The sequence below is a fragment of the Toxorhynchites rutilus genome, chromosome 2 (genome assembly GCF_029784135.1).
Source record: "Toxorhynchites rutilus septentrionalis strain SRP chromosome 2, ASM2978413v1, whole genome shotgun sequence".
Taxonomy (NCBI): Eukaryota; Metazoa; Arthropoda; class Insecta; order Diptera; family Culicidae; genus Toxorhynchites; species Toxorhynchites rutilus.
The window spans coordinates 185,286,045-185,302,624 of record NC_073745.1 but is presented as its reverse complement, the minus strand read 5'-3'; positions in this window follow the sequence as shown (position 1 = coordinate 185,302,624).

Below are 16,580 nucleotides of genomic sequence, written 5' to 3'. Positions count from 1 at the left end.
CTACTGCCCAAGCCAGGAAAGACGCCGGGTGGTCCAGCATCGTATAGACCCATACGCCTGTTGGACACTCTTGAGAAACTTTTGGAGAGAATCATCCTTAAAAGGCTGACGGAATGCACGGAGGGAGTTCGTGGACTGTCCGATAATCAATTCGGATTTCGGAAAGGGAGATCCACGGTAGATGCCATTCGCATGGTGGTCGAAAGAGCAAACAGAGCATCCAAACAGAAGCTCAGAGGAAATCGATACTGCGCAGTGATAACGATCGACGTTAAGAACGCGTTCAATAGTGCCAGCTGGGAGGCCATCGCGACTGCGCTCCACACGATGAAAATCCCAGACTACCTGTGTAGAATACTGAGAAGCTACTTCGAGAACCGCGTGCTGGTGTACGAGACAAACACGGGCCAGGCGCAGATTAAAACTACAGGAATTTCGCAGGGCTCTATCCTGGGTCCATCGCTCTGGAACAGTATGTACGATGGCGTACTAAAACTGAATCTGCCCAGAGGTGTGGAGATCATTGGCTTCGCGGATGACATCGTTATTCTCGTGACAGGGGAATCTTTGGAACGGGTCGAAATGCTCGCGACCGAGTCGATAGACATGATCGGAAGGTGGATGCAAAGTGTGAAACTGCAGATAGCCCACCACAAGACGGAAATGCACATTCGCTATCCAACTCTTGACGAGTAAAGTTCAGTGTCGTTATTGTGCGTTGCCACTTTTGCTATTGTGCGATTGGTATAGTGTACGAGTGAAGGTCATTGCTATCCGCTTTCGAATTGACCTTTTGTGAAGTGGAACAAAGGAAGCAGCGCTCTTGCAGCTTGCAGCCCTTGGCGGCTGTTGAACATCGGCATAACGGGATCGCCATCGTGTGGCTGTCGTTAACGGGAATTATCATCACGTGACCGTGTGAGCTATTCTTGCGCTATTGTGTTGATCCATAGCGCGTAGCCTCTGTCTCTCCCTGGTTAGGGCAGTAGAGCGCAGTATCGGAACAACTTTTATATTAAGGTACACATATTTAATATTAATATTATTATTCAACTCATATGTTCATTGCTCAATATTATCAACATATTTTTTTTGTTTGTTTGTTTTGTTATTTTTTTTGAGATTATTGTTAAAATCAATAATAGATTAGAAATAAGACACAATTTTTTGTAAAATGGAGAATAGTGGAGGATCTCCAGAGATGGAGATCTCCGATAACGAATCCCATTCAAGATCTGGGAAAAAACATAAACGAGTCCCTCAAAAAGAAGATAATTCTTCTGGGGACGAATCTGCTCATCCTTCCAAGCCTCCCTTCTGAACCCACTGTTACTTCCACTTTCCGTTTGTCGTGAATGAACGGAAACACGCCAACAAGATTGTTGCTGACCAACACTTCACTCTCGAATATAGAACATTTATACCCTCCCATAACGTAGAAATTGAGGGGGTGATAACTGAAACGGGTCTGACGAGCGAACAAATAAAAAAAGAAGGAAAAGGCAAGTTCAAGAAGCTTCCCTCAATGGAAGTAAAGATCTTGGACTGTCGCCAACTCGGGAAACTCTCCCATGATGGGGACCAAACTAAATTTACGCCGTCAGACTCGTTTCGAGTCACCTTTGCTGGTGCCGCCCTCCCTGACTACGTTATGGTGGACAAATTGAGACTACCTGTGCGACTCTTCGTGCCAAAGCCCATGACTTGCAACAAATGCAAGTCAGTTGGTCACACTTCAGATTATTGTGCCAACAAGGAGCGCTGTGTCACTTGCGGAGAGCAACATGAGGGGAAATCTTGCAGTGCGACTGAGCATAAGTGTCCATATTGCGGAGGATCCCCACACGCGCTCTCAGCTTGTGAAACTTACAAGAGTCGCTGGGAGAAACAGAAGCGCTCTTTAAAGGAACGCTCGAAGCGCACTTTTGCGGAAATTTTAAAGGGCGCTCCTCCACTAGCCCAACAACAAAAACAACCAATCTCAACACACAATACCTTTTCCACGTTGCCAGTTGATGAAATGGAAGCGGACACAGCTAGCGGGGGCACACCGTTTATTTTCAAAGGGAATCCCCGGCGCAAAAATGTGACCACTCCCAAAGTTCAATAACAAGTCCCCCCGGTGATACCCCCAGTTAGCTTGCCTAAAAAATCGAGTGCAGCGGACAAGCAAAATCAGGTTCCTCCTGGCTTCCGTGGGAATAGTTCACCTTCGAACGACCCAGCACTCGAGGGGACATCAAAACCCCCAACTGTCCCTGTTTTTCCGTCCAGCTCAACTTCCCAATCGGGATTTATAAAGTTGTCTGACCTTTTGGATCAAATCTTCAAGTGTTTTAATGTTTCCGACTCCATCAGAACCCTTGTCATCTCAATGCTTCCAGTATTAAAGACAATTTTACAGCAATTGATGCAAACATGGCCCCTCCTTGCAATGATTATCTCTCTTGATGTCTAATTTAAATAGAGAGGTCGGAGATATCACTGTTTTTCAGTGGAATTGTCGTAGTCTTATCCCTAAATTGGATACATTCAAATTTTTAATTCATAACTTCAATTGTGATGTTTTTGCTCTGTCCGAAACTTGGCTTTCTTCGCGAGATGATATCTCTTTCCACGATTTTAATATTATACGCTTGGACCGCGATGACAGATACGGAGGGGTACTATTGGGGATCAATAAGTGCCGCTCATTTTTTCGAATTGACCTTCCACCTATTGGAGGGATCGAAGCTGTTGCTTGTCATGCAAACATCAGAGGCAAAGACCTCTGTATTGTCAGCTTGTATTGGCCTCCGAGAGCTGCGGTTAGCCGCAAACAACTTGATGACATGTGCTCACTCCTTCCTGAGCCACGATTGATCTTGGGAGACTTCAACTCTCACGGAACTGCCTGGGGGGAACAGTACGACGACAATCGTTCATTGTTGATATATGATCTTTGTAACAACTTAAATATGACCGTTTTGAACACTGGGGAAACAACACGTGTGCCTAAACCTCCTGCTAACCCAAGTGCTCTTGACCTCTCGCTTTGCTCGAATTCACTATCGTTAGATTACAAGTGGAATGTAATCCAGGACCCCAACGGTAGTGATCACTTGCCAATCAAAATTTCCATCACCATTGGGTCGAATTCTTCTGAATCTATAAACATGGCATATGACCTCACAAGACACATTGACTGGAAAAAATATGCGGACGCGATTGCTCTAGCCATCAATTCCAGAGATGGTTTACCTCCATTGGAGAAGTATAACTTCCTTTTTCGTTTGATCTATGACAGCGCGGTTCGCGCTCAAACGAAACCCATCCCAGGTTCCACTACTCGTCGAAGGCCTCCCAATCTATGGTGGGATAGCATATGTTCCAAGCTTTATGTAGAAAAATCGAATGCATTTAAAGCTTTTCGGAAACGTGGAACCCCTGAAAATTTTCAGACGTATTTGGACCTTGAAAATCAATTTAAAAACTTGATCAAAGGGAAAAAACGTGCTTATTGGCGAAATGTCGTGGGAGGTTTGTCACGAGAAACGTCAATGAAAAAATTATGGAAAGTGGCTCGAAACATGAGAAATCGCTCTTCAACGAATGAAAGCGAAGAATATTCACATCGATGGATTTTGAATTTTGCACGGAAGGTTTGTCCTGATTCCGCTCCTGTGCAAAAAATTGTTCGAGATATACCACAAGATAGGTGCGATCTTGATTCCGAGTTTTCGATGGTAGAATTCTCTCTTGCTCTGCTTTCATGTAACAATTCTGCTCCGGGATCGGATAGAATTAAGTTCAACTTGCTGAAAAATCTCCCTGATGTGGCGAAACATCGCTTGTTGAACTTATTCAATCAGTTTATGGAGCATAATATTGTTCCAGATGATTGGAGACAAGTACGAGTTATAGCTATTCAAAAACCCGGAAAACCCGCGTCCGACTTCAATTCGTACCGCCCAATAGCAATGCTGCCTTGTATACGGAAATTGTTGGAGAAAATGATCTTGTTTCGCCTTGATCGATGGGTTGAAACGAATGGCCTACTCTCAGATACACAATATGGGTTCCGCAGGGGCAAGGGGACGAATGATTGTCTTGCGTTGCTTTCTTCAGAAATTCAAATGGCTTACGCCGAAAAAAACAAATGGCTTCAGTATTCTTGGACATAAAGGGGGCCTTTGATTCTGTTTCAATAGAGATTTTGTCAGACAAATTACACTCTCGGGGTCTGCCGCCTCTATTGAATAATATGTTATATAACTTGCTTTGTGAGAAACATTTGAATTTTTCTCACGGAGATTCGGCAGTAAGTCGGGTCTCTTACATGGGCCTCCCCCAGGGCTCATGTTTAAGCCCCCTTTTGTACAACTTCTATGTAAGCGACATCGACAATTGCCTTACAAAAAATTGCAGCCTAAGACAACTTGCAGATGATGGAGTGGTGTCTGTCGTAGGATCAAACGAATCCGACCTGCAAGAACCCTTACAAGATACTTTGAACAATTTTTCAACCTGGGCCATTGGGCTAGGGATCGAATTCTCCACGGAGAAAACAGAGATGGTGGTTTTTTCTAGGAAGCATAGACCAGCAAAACAAAAGCTTCAACTTTTGGGTAAACCGATCACTCATGCTATGTCATTCAAGTATCTTGGGGTCTGGTTCGACTCCAAATGTACTTGGGGGGCCCATATTAGGTATCTGAGTAAAAAATGCCAACAAAGAATAAACTTTCTCCGTACAATTACCGGCACCTGGTGGGGAGCCCATCCCGAAGATCTTATAATGTTGTATCGAACAACTATTCTCTCAGTGATGGAGTATGGCAGTTTCTGTTTTCAATCAGCTGCCAAAACACACCTCATTAAACTCGAGCGAATTCAGTATCTTTGTCTCCGTATTGCGTTGGGATGTATGCCCTCAACGCATACCATGAGTCTCGAGGTTTTGGCAGGCGTACTCCCACTAAAAGATCGCTTCAATTTATTATCTCTTCGGTTCCTCATCCGGTGTAAGGTTATGAATCCATTGGTGATCGGAAATTTTGAGCAATTGATCGAGCTAAATTTTCATTCTGGATTCATGAATTCATATCATGAATTCACCTCTATGCAGGTTGTTCCTTCTTCGTATATTCCCAACCGTGTTTGTTTTCCTGACTACATCAATTCCTCTGTACATTTTGATCTGTTCATGAAGGAGAAAATCCATGGAATTCCCGATTATCATCGATCGGGGATCGTTCCTACGATCTTCAATTCAAAGTATGGGCGTATCAATTGTGATAATATGTACCTTACTGATGGGTCCTCTATGAATGAGTCCACAAGATTTGGAGTGTTCAACGAATTTTTTAGCACCTCCCACAGTCTTCAGAATCCTTGCTCAGTGTATATTGCTGAATTGGCAGCAATACACTGGGCGCTGGACAGCGTCGCCTCACGACCTGTTGAACACTATTACATTGTAACGGATAGTCTTAGCTCTGTCGAAGCTATCCGTTCAGTGAGGCCGGAAAAGCACTCGCCGTACTTCCTTGAGAGAATACGAGAAATTTTGAGTGCTTTATCCAGACGCTGTTATGTCATCAACTTTGTCTGGGTCCCTTCACATTGCTCAATTCCGAGTAATGAGAGGGCTGACTCATTTTTTTTTTTTTTATAAATTCGTTTATTTTTACAGGCTCAGTTACATAAGTTTAAAGGAGCCGAAATCTTAAATATATTTTTAAAACTATATATATGAACAATTTTCTTAAATCTATGGTTAGTAATGTGGGAAACCGATTACTCGTGGTGGACTCGAGATTAAAAGGGTGACATTTTCTCAGGAAAAGGATGGGGTATAAGGAAATTATTACAATGTTGATAATCACACACACTCAATTCTTAAATCTATTCGTACATCAGTTGTGAATTTACATTTCATTCTTCTGTTTATAGCAAGCGGACCAATTACTCACAAAGGAAGAAATGGAGGGTATAAGGATATAAGGATAATCACACACGAACATCGATAGATTTAAGGAAAACATATATTTGGGACATGTAATCAAGGTCTAACCGAGCCAACACATCTCTCACCGGCACATTGGGCTGCCTTCCTCTAGCCCGAAGGGAGTTCTCTAAATTCGATCTGGCAACAAGATACACCTCACACGAACAAACAACGTGTTCGATGTCGTGGTAACCTCGGCCACAAACGCAGATATTGCTGCCGGCCAGATTGAAACGAAAGAGTAGCGCGTCTAACGAACAGTGATTGGACATGAGTCGGGAGAAGGTGCGAATAAAGTCCCGACTCAAGTCCAGACTTTTGAACCATGGTTTGAGGCTAACCTTAGGGATAATCGAGTGAAGCCACCGGCCCAATTCATCTTCGTTCCATTTGCGTTGCCAGTTAGCGATGGTATTTTTACGGACTAAAGAGTAAAATTCATTGAAGGCGATTTGACGCTGATAAATATCGCCTTCAATCGCACCTACCTTTGCTAATGAGTCAGCCCTCTCATTACCCGGAATTGAGCAATGAGAAGGGACCCACACAAAGGTAATGACATAACAGCGTCTGGATAAAGCACTCAAAATTTTTCGTATTCTCTCAAGGAAGTACGGCGAGTGCTTTTCCGGCCTCACTGAACGGATAGCTTCGACAGAGCTAAGACTATCCGTTACAATGTAATAGTGTACAACAGGTCGTGAGGCGACGCTGTCCAGCGCCCAATGAATTGCTGCCAATTCAGCAATATACACTGAGCAAGGATTCTGAAGACTGTGTGAGGTGCTAAAAAAATTCGTTGAACACTCCAAATCCTGTGGACTCATTTATAGTGGACCCATCAGTAAAGTACATATTATCACAATTGATACCCCTATATTTTTCATCGAAGATCGTTGGAGCGATCCTCGATCGTTGGTAATCTGAATATCCATGGATATCTTGCTTCATGGACAGATCAAAATGCACAGAGGAATTGATGTAGTCAGGGAAACAAACACGGTTGGGAATATATGAAGAAGAATCAACCTGCATGGAGATGAATTCATGATATGAACTCATGAATCCGGAGTGAAAATTTAGCTCGATCAGCCGCTCAAAATTTCCGATCACCAATAGGTTCATGACCTTACACCGGATGAAGAACCGAAGAGATAATAAATTGAAGCGATCTTTTAGTGGGAGTAGGCCTGCCAAAACCTCGAGACTCATGGTATGCGTTGAGGGCATACATCCCAACGCAATACGGAGACAAAGATACTGAATTCGCTCGAGTTTAATTAAGTGTGTTTTGGCAGCTGATTGAAAACAGAAACTGCCATACTCCATCACTGAGAGAATAGTTGTTCTATACAACATTATAAGATCTTCGGGATGGGCTCCCCACCAGGTGCCGGTAATTGTACGGAGAAAATTTATTCTTTGTTGGCATTTTTTACTCAGATACCTAATATGGGCCCCCCAAGTACATTTGGAGTCGAACCAGACCCCAAGATACTTGAATGACATAGCATGAGTGATCGGTTTACCCAAAAGTTGAAGCTTTGGTTTTGCTGGTCTATGCTTCCTAGAAAAAACCACCATCTCTGTTTTCTCCGTGGAGAATTCGATCCCTAGCCCAATGGCCCAGGTTGAAAAATTGTTCAAAGTATCTTGTAAGGGTTCTTGTAGGTCGGATTCTGTTGATCCTACGACAGACACCACTCCATCATCTGCAAGTTGTCTTAGGCTGCAATTTTGTGTAAGGCAATTGTCGATGTCGCTTACATAGAAGTTGTACAAAAGGGGGCTTAAACATGAGCCCTGGGGGAGGCCCATGTAAGAGACCCGACTTACTGCCGAATCTCCGTGAGAAAAGTTCAAATGCTTCTCACAAAGCAAGTTATATAACATATTATTCAATAGAGGCGGCAGACCCCGAGAGTGTAATTTGTCTGTCAAAACCTCTATTGAAACAGAATCAAAGGCCCCCTTTATGTCCAAGAATACTGAAGCCATTTGTTTTTTTCCGGCGTAAGCCATTTGAATTTCTGAAGAAAGCAACGCAAGACAATCATTCGTCCCCTTGCCCCTGCGGAACCCATATTGTGTATCTGAGAGTAGGCCATTCGTTTCAACCCATCGATCAAGGCGAAACAAGATCATTTTCTCCAACAATTTCCGTATACAAGACAGCATTGCTATTGGGCGGTACGAATTGAAGTCGGACGCGGGTTTTCCGGGTTTTTGAATAGCTATAACTCGTACTTGTCTCCAATCATCTGGAACAATATTATTCTCCAGAAACCGATTGAATAAATTCAACAAGCGATGTTTCGCCACATCAGGGAGGTTTTTCAGCAAGTTGAACTTAATTCTATCAGATCCCGGAGCAGAATTGTTACATGAAAGTAGAGCAAGAGAGAATTCTACCATCGAAAACTCGGAATCAAGATCGCACCTATCTTGTGGTATATCTCGAACAATTTTTTGCACAGGAGCGGAATCAGGACAAACCTTCCGTGCAAAATTAAAAATCCATCGATGTGAATATTCCTCGCTTTCATTGGATGAAGAGCGATTTCTCATGTTTCGAGCCACTTTCCATAATTTTTTCATTGACGTTTCTCGTGACAAACCTCCCACGAAATTTCGCCAATAAGCACGTTTTTTCCCTTTGATCAAGTTTTTAAATTGATTTTCAAGGTCCAAATACGATTGAAAATTTTCAATGGTTCCACGTTTCCGAAAAGCTTTGAATGCGTTCGATTTATCCTGATAAAGCTTGGAACATTGGCTATCCCACCATGGATTGGGAGCCCTTCGACGAATAGTGGAGCCTGGGATGGGTTTCGTTTGAGCGCGAACCGCGCTGTCATAGATCAAACGAGAAAGGAAGTTATACTCCTCCAATGGAGGTAAACCATCTCTGGAATTGATGGCTAGAGCAATCGCGTCCGCATATTTTTTCCAGTCAATGTGTCTTGTGAGGTCATATGCCATGTTTATAGATTCAGAAAAATTCGACCCAATGGTGATGGAAATTTTGATTGGCAAGTGATCACTACCGTTGGGGTCCTGGATTACATTCCACTTGCAATCTAACGATAGTGAATTCGAGCAAAGCGAGAGGTCAAGAGCACTTGAGTTAGCAGGAGGTTTAGGTATACGTGTTGTTTCCCCAGTGTTCAAAAGTGTCATATTGAAGCTGTTACAAAGATCATATATCAACAGTGAACGATTGTCGTCGTACTGTTCCCCCCAGGTAGTTCCGTGAGAGTTGAAGTCTCCCAAGATCAATCGTGGCTCAGGAAGGAGCGAGCACATGTCATCAAGTTGTTTGCGGCTAACCGCAGCTCTCGGAGGCCAATACAATCTGACAATACAGAGGTCTTTGCCTCTGATGTTTGCATGACAAGCAACAGCTTCAATCCCTCCAATAGGTGGAAGGTCAATTCTAAAAAATGAGTGGCACTTATTGATCCCCAAAAGCACCCCTCCGTATCTATCATCACGGTCCAAGCGTATAATATTAAAATCGTGGAAAGAGATATCATCTCGCGAAGAAAGCCAAGTTTCGGACAGAGCAAAAACATCACAATTGAAGTTATGAATTAAAAATTTGAATGTATCCAATTTAGGGATAAGACTACGACAATTCCACTGTAAAACAGTGATATCTCCGACCTCTCTATTTGAATTAGACATCAAGAGAGATAATCATTGCAAGGAGGGGCCATGTTTGCATCAATTGTTGCAAAATTGTCTTTAATACTGGAAGCATTGATATGACAATGGTTCTGATGGAGTCGGAAACATTAAAGCATGTGAAGATTTGAGCCACAAGGTCAGTCAACTTTATAAATCCCGATTGGGAAGTTGAACTGGACGGTAAAATAGGGACAGTTGGGGTTTTTGATGTCCCTTCGAGTGCTGGGTCGTTCGAAGGTGAATTATTCCCACGGAAGCCAGGAGGAACCTGATTTTGCTTGTCCGCTGCACTCGATTTTTTAGACATGCTAACAGAGGGTATCACCGGAGGGGCTTGTCCTTGAACTTTGGGAGTGGTCACATTTTTGCGCCGGGGATTCCCTTGGAAGATGTACAGTGTGCCCTCGTTAGCTGTATCCGCTTCCATTTCGTCAACTGGCAGCGAAGCGAAGACATTGTTTGCGGTTAAAGGTTGTTGCTGTTGGGCCAATGGAGAAGCGCCCTTCAAAATTTCCGCAAAAGTGCGCTTCGAGCGTTCCTTTAAAGAGCGCTTCTGCTTCTCCCAGCGACTCTTGTAAGTTTCACAAGCCGAGAGCACGTGCGGATTTCCTCCGCAATATGGACACTTTTGCTCAATCGCACTGCAGGATTTGTCCACATGTTGCTCTCCGCAAGTGGCACAGCGCTCCTTGTTGGCGCAGTAAGCTGCTGTGTGACCAACTGACTTGCATTTCAGGCAAGTCATGGGCTTTGGCACGAAGAGTCGCAGCGGTAGCCTCAATTTGTCCACCATAACGTAGTCAGGGAGGGCGGAGCCAGCAAAAGTGACTCTAAACGAGTCGGACGGCGTAAATTTCGATTCTTTCCCTTCCTGGGAGACTTTGCCGAGTTGTCGGCATTCTAAGATTTTAACCTTAATCAAAGGCAGCTTTTTAAATCTGCCATCTCCTTCCATAATTGATTTGCACGTCAGACCCGTTTCGGTTATCACCCCCGAGATTTCTACGTCATGGGAAGGCACGTAGACACGATATTCCAGGGTAAACCTCTGGTTGACGACAATACCGTTTGCGTCTTTCCGATCAGCCACGACAACACGCAGTTTGGTCGGTCTAACCTTCGTAATTTCTGTCACGGAGGAGTATCTTGCCAGATCTTTCATGATCTGAATAACATTAAGTGCTTTTCCATTTGGCTTAGGCCTGAAGAAAACAACCCACGGACCAGTTCCAGGTGCATCTTCAGGATAGACCTTGACACGTGGAGAGAAGACAACAGGAGGAGAAGGAGATGACGAGGATTGAAGGGGATCGGGGACAACAGGATGGGGAGGCGAAATCTGAGCTGGGGTAGGAGCGAGGGGGGTTGGAGAGGAGATATTTGCAGGTTTTTTAGAGGGGGGCTTGCTAGAGTTAGCAGACTCGTCCCCGGACGAAACATCCTCTGATGTAGGAACGCGTTTAAGTGTCTTCGCTGTTCCTTTATTTGTTTTTTCAACCAGAGGGGAGTCATCATCAGAGATCTCCATATCTGGAGATCCTCCCCCTCCTTCTGCCATTCTGTAATTGGTACTTATAATCTAATATTTTGTTTTAATAATAATAATAATTAAAAAAAAATAAAAATAAAAAAAAAATCTTATATCTTATTTATTTCTATTCACCACAATGCACCCAGTGCTGATGAACTGGCAACCGCTGCTTGCTTCTCAATCGGAGCGCTTGAGCGCTCGGCACTATCACACACCACTAAGAAGTGATGCTCTCCTTCACACTGCTGTAAGTGAACAGCGAATCGCGCTGGTATTGTGTGCGTGCAACTGAGCACCGATGTCCGACTTCGTTTGCGATGGCGACAAATCGGCGAAAACTGAAAGCCGGCTGGCCTTGCCAGGCTTTGATGATTCTGCTTTTCTCACTAATTCCGAGTTCACACTGCGTTTTACGATATCTCGAACAGTTCAAAAACGCGCGAAAAAAGCACACCCGGGCGATAAAAAAAAATAACAACCAACGGTAACCGAAAACAATGCTTTAACGGAGACGCTCACAGCACATGACCGGTTACTCGAAGCTTATGCCGAAGAATGAAGTGTTTTTGAGGGCTGACTCATTAGCAAAGGTGGGTGCGATTGAAGGCGATATTTATCAGCGTCAAATCGCCTTCAATGAATTTTACTCTTTAGTCCGTAAAAATACAATCGCTAACTGGCAACGCAAATGGAACGAAGATGAATTGGGCCGGTGGCTCCACTCAATTATCCCTAAGGTTAGCCTCAAACCATGGTTCAAAAGTCTGGACTTGAGTCGGGACTTTATTCGCACCTTCTCCCGACTCATGTCCAATCACTGTTCGTTAGACGCGCTACTTTTTCGTTTTAATCTTGCCGACAGCAATCTCTGCGTTTGTGGCCATGGTTACCACGACATCGAACACGTTGTTTGGTCGTGCGAGTTGTATCTTGTCGCCAGATCGAATTTAGAAAACTCCCTTCAGGCTCGAGGAGAGCAACCCAATGTGCCGGTGAGAGATGTGTTGGCTCGGCTAGATCTTGATTATATGTCCCAAATATATGTTTTCCTTAAAGCTATCGATCTTCGAGTGTGATTGTTCTTACATCCTTTACCCCTCCTTTTCGTCCTTCGCGAGCTATCGGTTCCCTTCCTACTAACATTAGAATAAGTTAAATTGTGAATACATATTAGATGTAAGGATAGTTTTAAGAATTGAGTGTGAAGTGTGAGTGTGAATGAGAATGTGAATGTAAATGCGAGTGTGAGTGTGAACATTGCTACAATATCCTTACATCCCATCCTTTTCCCAATCAAAGTGTGTCACCCTTCTAAACTCGAGTCGACCGCGAGTAATCGGTTTCCTATTTTATTAACCATAGAATTAAGGAAACATGTTAATATTTTATAGTAAAAATATATTTAAGAGCGTGGCTCCTTTAAACCTTTGTAACTGAGCCTGTAAAAATAAACGGATTAATAAAAAAAAAAAAAACTGGTGGTTTCACTCGATTATCCCTAAGGTTAGCCTCAAACCGTGGTTCAAAAGTCTGGACTTGAGTCGGGACTTTATTCGCACCTTCTCCCGACTCATGTCCAATCACTGTTCGTTAGATGCACTACTCTTCCGTTCCAATCTTGCCAGCAGCAATCTCTGCGTTTGTGGCCAAGGTTATCACGACATCGAGCACGTTGTTTGGTCGTGCGAGGTGTATCTGGTCGCCAGATCGAATTTAGAAAACTCCCTTCGGGCCCGAGGAAGACAGCCCAATGTGCCGGTGAGAGATGTGTTGGCTCGGTTAGACCTTGATTACATGTCCCATATATATGTTTTCCTTAAAGCTATAGATCTTCGTGTGTGATTGTCCCTACATCCTTATACCCTCCTTTCCTTCCTTTGCGGGTAATTCGTCCCCTTGCTATAAATAGTAGAATAAGTTGAAATGTAAATAAACTATAGATATACGAATAGATTTAAGAATTGAGTGCTCATCAACATTATTACAATTTCCTTATATCCCATCCTTCTCCTAAAAATATGTCACCCTTCTAAACTCGAGTACACCGCGAGTAATCGGTTTTCCACCTTACTAACCATAGATGTAAGAAAATTGTTTATATATATATATATATATATATATATATATATATATATATATATATATATATATATATATATATATATATATATATAGTTTTTAAAATATATTTAAGAATTCGGCTCCTTTAAACTTAAGTAACTGAGCCTGTAAAAATAAACGAATTAATAAAAAAAAAAAAGACGGAAATGCTGATTGTGAGCAACCGCAGGGCGGTGCAACGTGCAGAAATCACAACTGGAGAGCACTCTATAACCTCGAAGCGAGACCTAAAATACCTGGGGGTGCAGATCGATGATCGACTGAACTTCAACAGTCACGTCGACTACGCTTGTAAAAAAGCAACGAAGGCAATCAATGCACTGACACGAATCATGCCCAACAACTTTGGCCCAAGCAGCAGCAAGAGGCACCTCTTGGCTAGTGTCTCCTCATCGACACTACGTTACGGTGGTCCAGCCTGGATCGCGGCGTTAGAAACTCAGCGGAACACGAGGAGGCTGAATAGTACGTATCGGCTCATGGCAATGCGAGTCGCGAGTGCGTACAGAACCGTGTCAACAGAAGCGGTATACGTCATAGCCAGGTTGGTCCCCATAGACATCATCTTGGCGGAGGACAGCGAGTGCTATAGGAGGAGGGGAACCAGAGGAATCCGGAAGCTAATGAGGGCGGAGTCGATGGCTAGGTGGCAGCAAGAGTGGAGTGCGGCGCAAAACGGCAGATGGACGCACAGGCTCATACCGACATTAATGGGCTGGGTGAACAGGAAACACGGAGAGGTCAATTTCCATCTAATGCAGTTTTTGTCTGGTCATGGCTGCTTCAGGCAGTATCTGCACCGGTTCGGACACGCAAGATCGCCTCTTTGTCCGGAGTGTGGAGATGTGGAGGAAACACCGGAAGACATCGTATTCGAATGTCCCAGATTCACCACAGTGCGCGAGAGGCTGCCTACCCTTCATGCTGGGAACATCGTGGAGGAAATGTGTCGTGACGAGGGCACCTGGAACGCAGTAAACAGTGCAATCGTACATATCATGTCCGAGCTACAGCGGAAGTGGAGGCGCGACCAGCATGCGGATAACGCCTGACCATAAGAGATGAACAATTGAGACGGCTGTAGTACCGGATAGTACCCCCCGAGAGCCGCCGTGACGGAGTGCGCGTCATGTTGGAGGGCACTACCTAATCGGCGTTCCGCTGGGAAGAGAAATCCTGCGAGGGTGACTGTGACGGGGCGCGCGTCAAGTTAGAGGGCGCTTCCTAATCGGTGCACGTCTCGACAGGTAACCGGATACTGCCACGGAGGAGAGCCTGCCTGGCAACGCCTGATCGTGGCCTGGATGGAGAAACACTACGAACGTTTCGAAGGAGCGAGCATCAAGGATGAAACCATGATCAAAATGGTGCATACCCCACGAGAGTACCTAATCGGCGCTCCGCTGGGAAGAGAAATCCTGCGAGGGTGACTGTGACGGGGCACGCGTCAAGTTGGAGGGCGCTTCCTAATCGGTGCACGTCTCGACAGGTAACCGGACACTGCCGCGGAGAACAGCAAAAATGCCTGCCTGGCAACGCCTGGATGGAGAAACACCGCGAAGGATGAAGCCATGATCAAAATGGTGCATACCCCACGAGAGTAGCTGTGACGGAGTGCGCGTCATGTAGGAGGGCACTACCTAATCGGCGCTCCGCTGGGAAGAGAAATCCTGCGGATGATTGTGACGGGGCGCGCGTCAAGTTGGAGGGCGCTTCCTAATCGGTTCACGTCTCGACAGGTGAGAAACCCTGCGAGGGTGGCTGTGACGGGTTGCGCGTCAAGTTGGAGGGCAATTCTTAATCGGTTCACGTCTCGACGGGTAAATGGATGCCTGCGAAGAGGACATCAGCGCAGTGGAACTAATAACGAATAGAGAGAAGAAATATTGAGAAAAAGGGAAGGACAACGCTAGTCAGCGTTGAAAACTCGAAGAGTGAAGTCGAAGTAGTCGCCTAGATGTGGTCCCAGGGGGAATAAGGCAACGAGTAGAGGGCTCGGTTTTTGTGGGTGCGATCCGCACTCGACGTCTGGGTTAACCCTTCCCAGATAAGGCTGGTAGAGCGTTCCTCACCTCTATAAAAAAAAAAAAAAAAAAATGTTGGCACCCGGAGCACCCGGGTGTGGTCATCGACGGGCACTGATACCGATTCCAGTGAGTAAAAATTTCCCGATCGAACAAGGCGTCTCGGCTAGTGATAGAAGTCTGACCGAGCTGAAATAGTTTTGCGAGTGAACGTTGGCGATGTCATAATTTACACTATTAAGGACTGAACTTGAACGATAGGTCAATAACACGAGGCGCCACTGCTTGTATCAATTCCAGTAAATATTTGATAAAGCAGAGATATAACCATAGTGTAGGAGATACAGGAGCATGAAGAGGTTAGGTAAGCCCTCAATAGGCCTTACCGTTCAGATGAGAGGCGATGAAGATCTGCCTTCTATAGTTTATATCCCCTTGGACTTCCTTTTGAATATCTTCAAAAGTTAGTGGAGACTTAGCGGAGCACCGTCACTCTGCTTACGATAGCGCATGATGGGCGCAGTTGTTCTGTGTGAGCATATGAACGCCATAGTGGATGCCAGGTATAGCAACCCGCGCATGATTAGACATCTCTTCTGTGTGAAAAGCAGGTGGTGATAAATATACTATTCAGCATGGTACCAGGCCCTTAAGAGGCGATAGGCCATTGAGAGTGAGAACGTTTGAAATAAGGTTTCATCTCAGAATCTATCTGATTTAAAAGGTGAGCCATAAACTAAATTCATGTCACATTTTCCGCCACACGCGCTAAAGAGAGACGAACAGCTGTGTGTGGTTTTGTTCTCCTTTTTGTGGGCGTTGTTCGTGCTTAGTGTTTTTTCGTTTGTTAACGATGATGGTCGCGAAACAGAGTTTCGAGAGCGCATTATTCGGATGCTTGGACAATATCCGAGATCGAAAAAGGCCACTCGAGGATGAAGATATCGGGCCTGATCATGAACATCACTGCCACGTACGCTTTCACGTCACTTACACTTCACTTAATCTTTTTGTGTCTATCATCATTGTCACGGACAGATGCGTGTAAAAATTAACTCCGTGAAGTGAAAGTGTTCATTCCCGTTTATAAGAGACATGTTGGTTGCATAATGTCGGGTTTTTGAACGTTGTGTAGGTTGCATAATTTCGGACGTTTGAACGTTATGTAGGCAAAATTAATACAGTGTATGAGAGAATATTCCATTAAATTAATCGTATGTTTTAG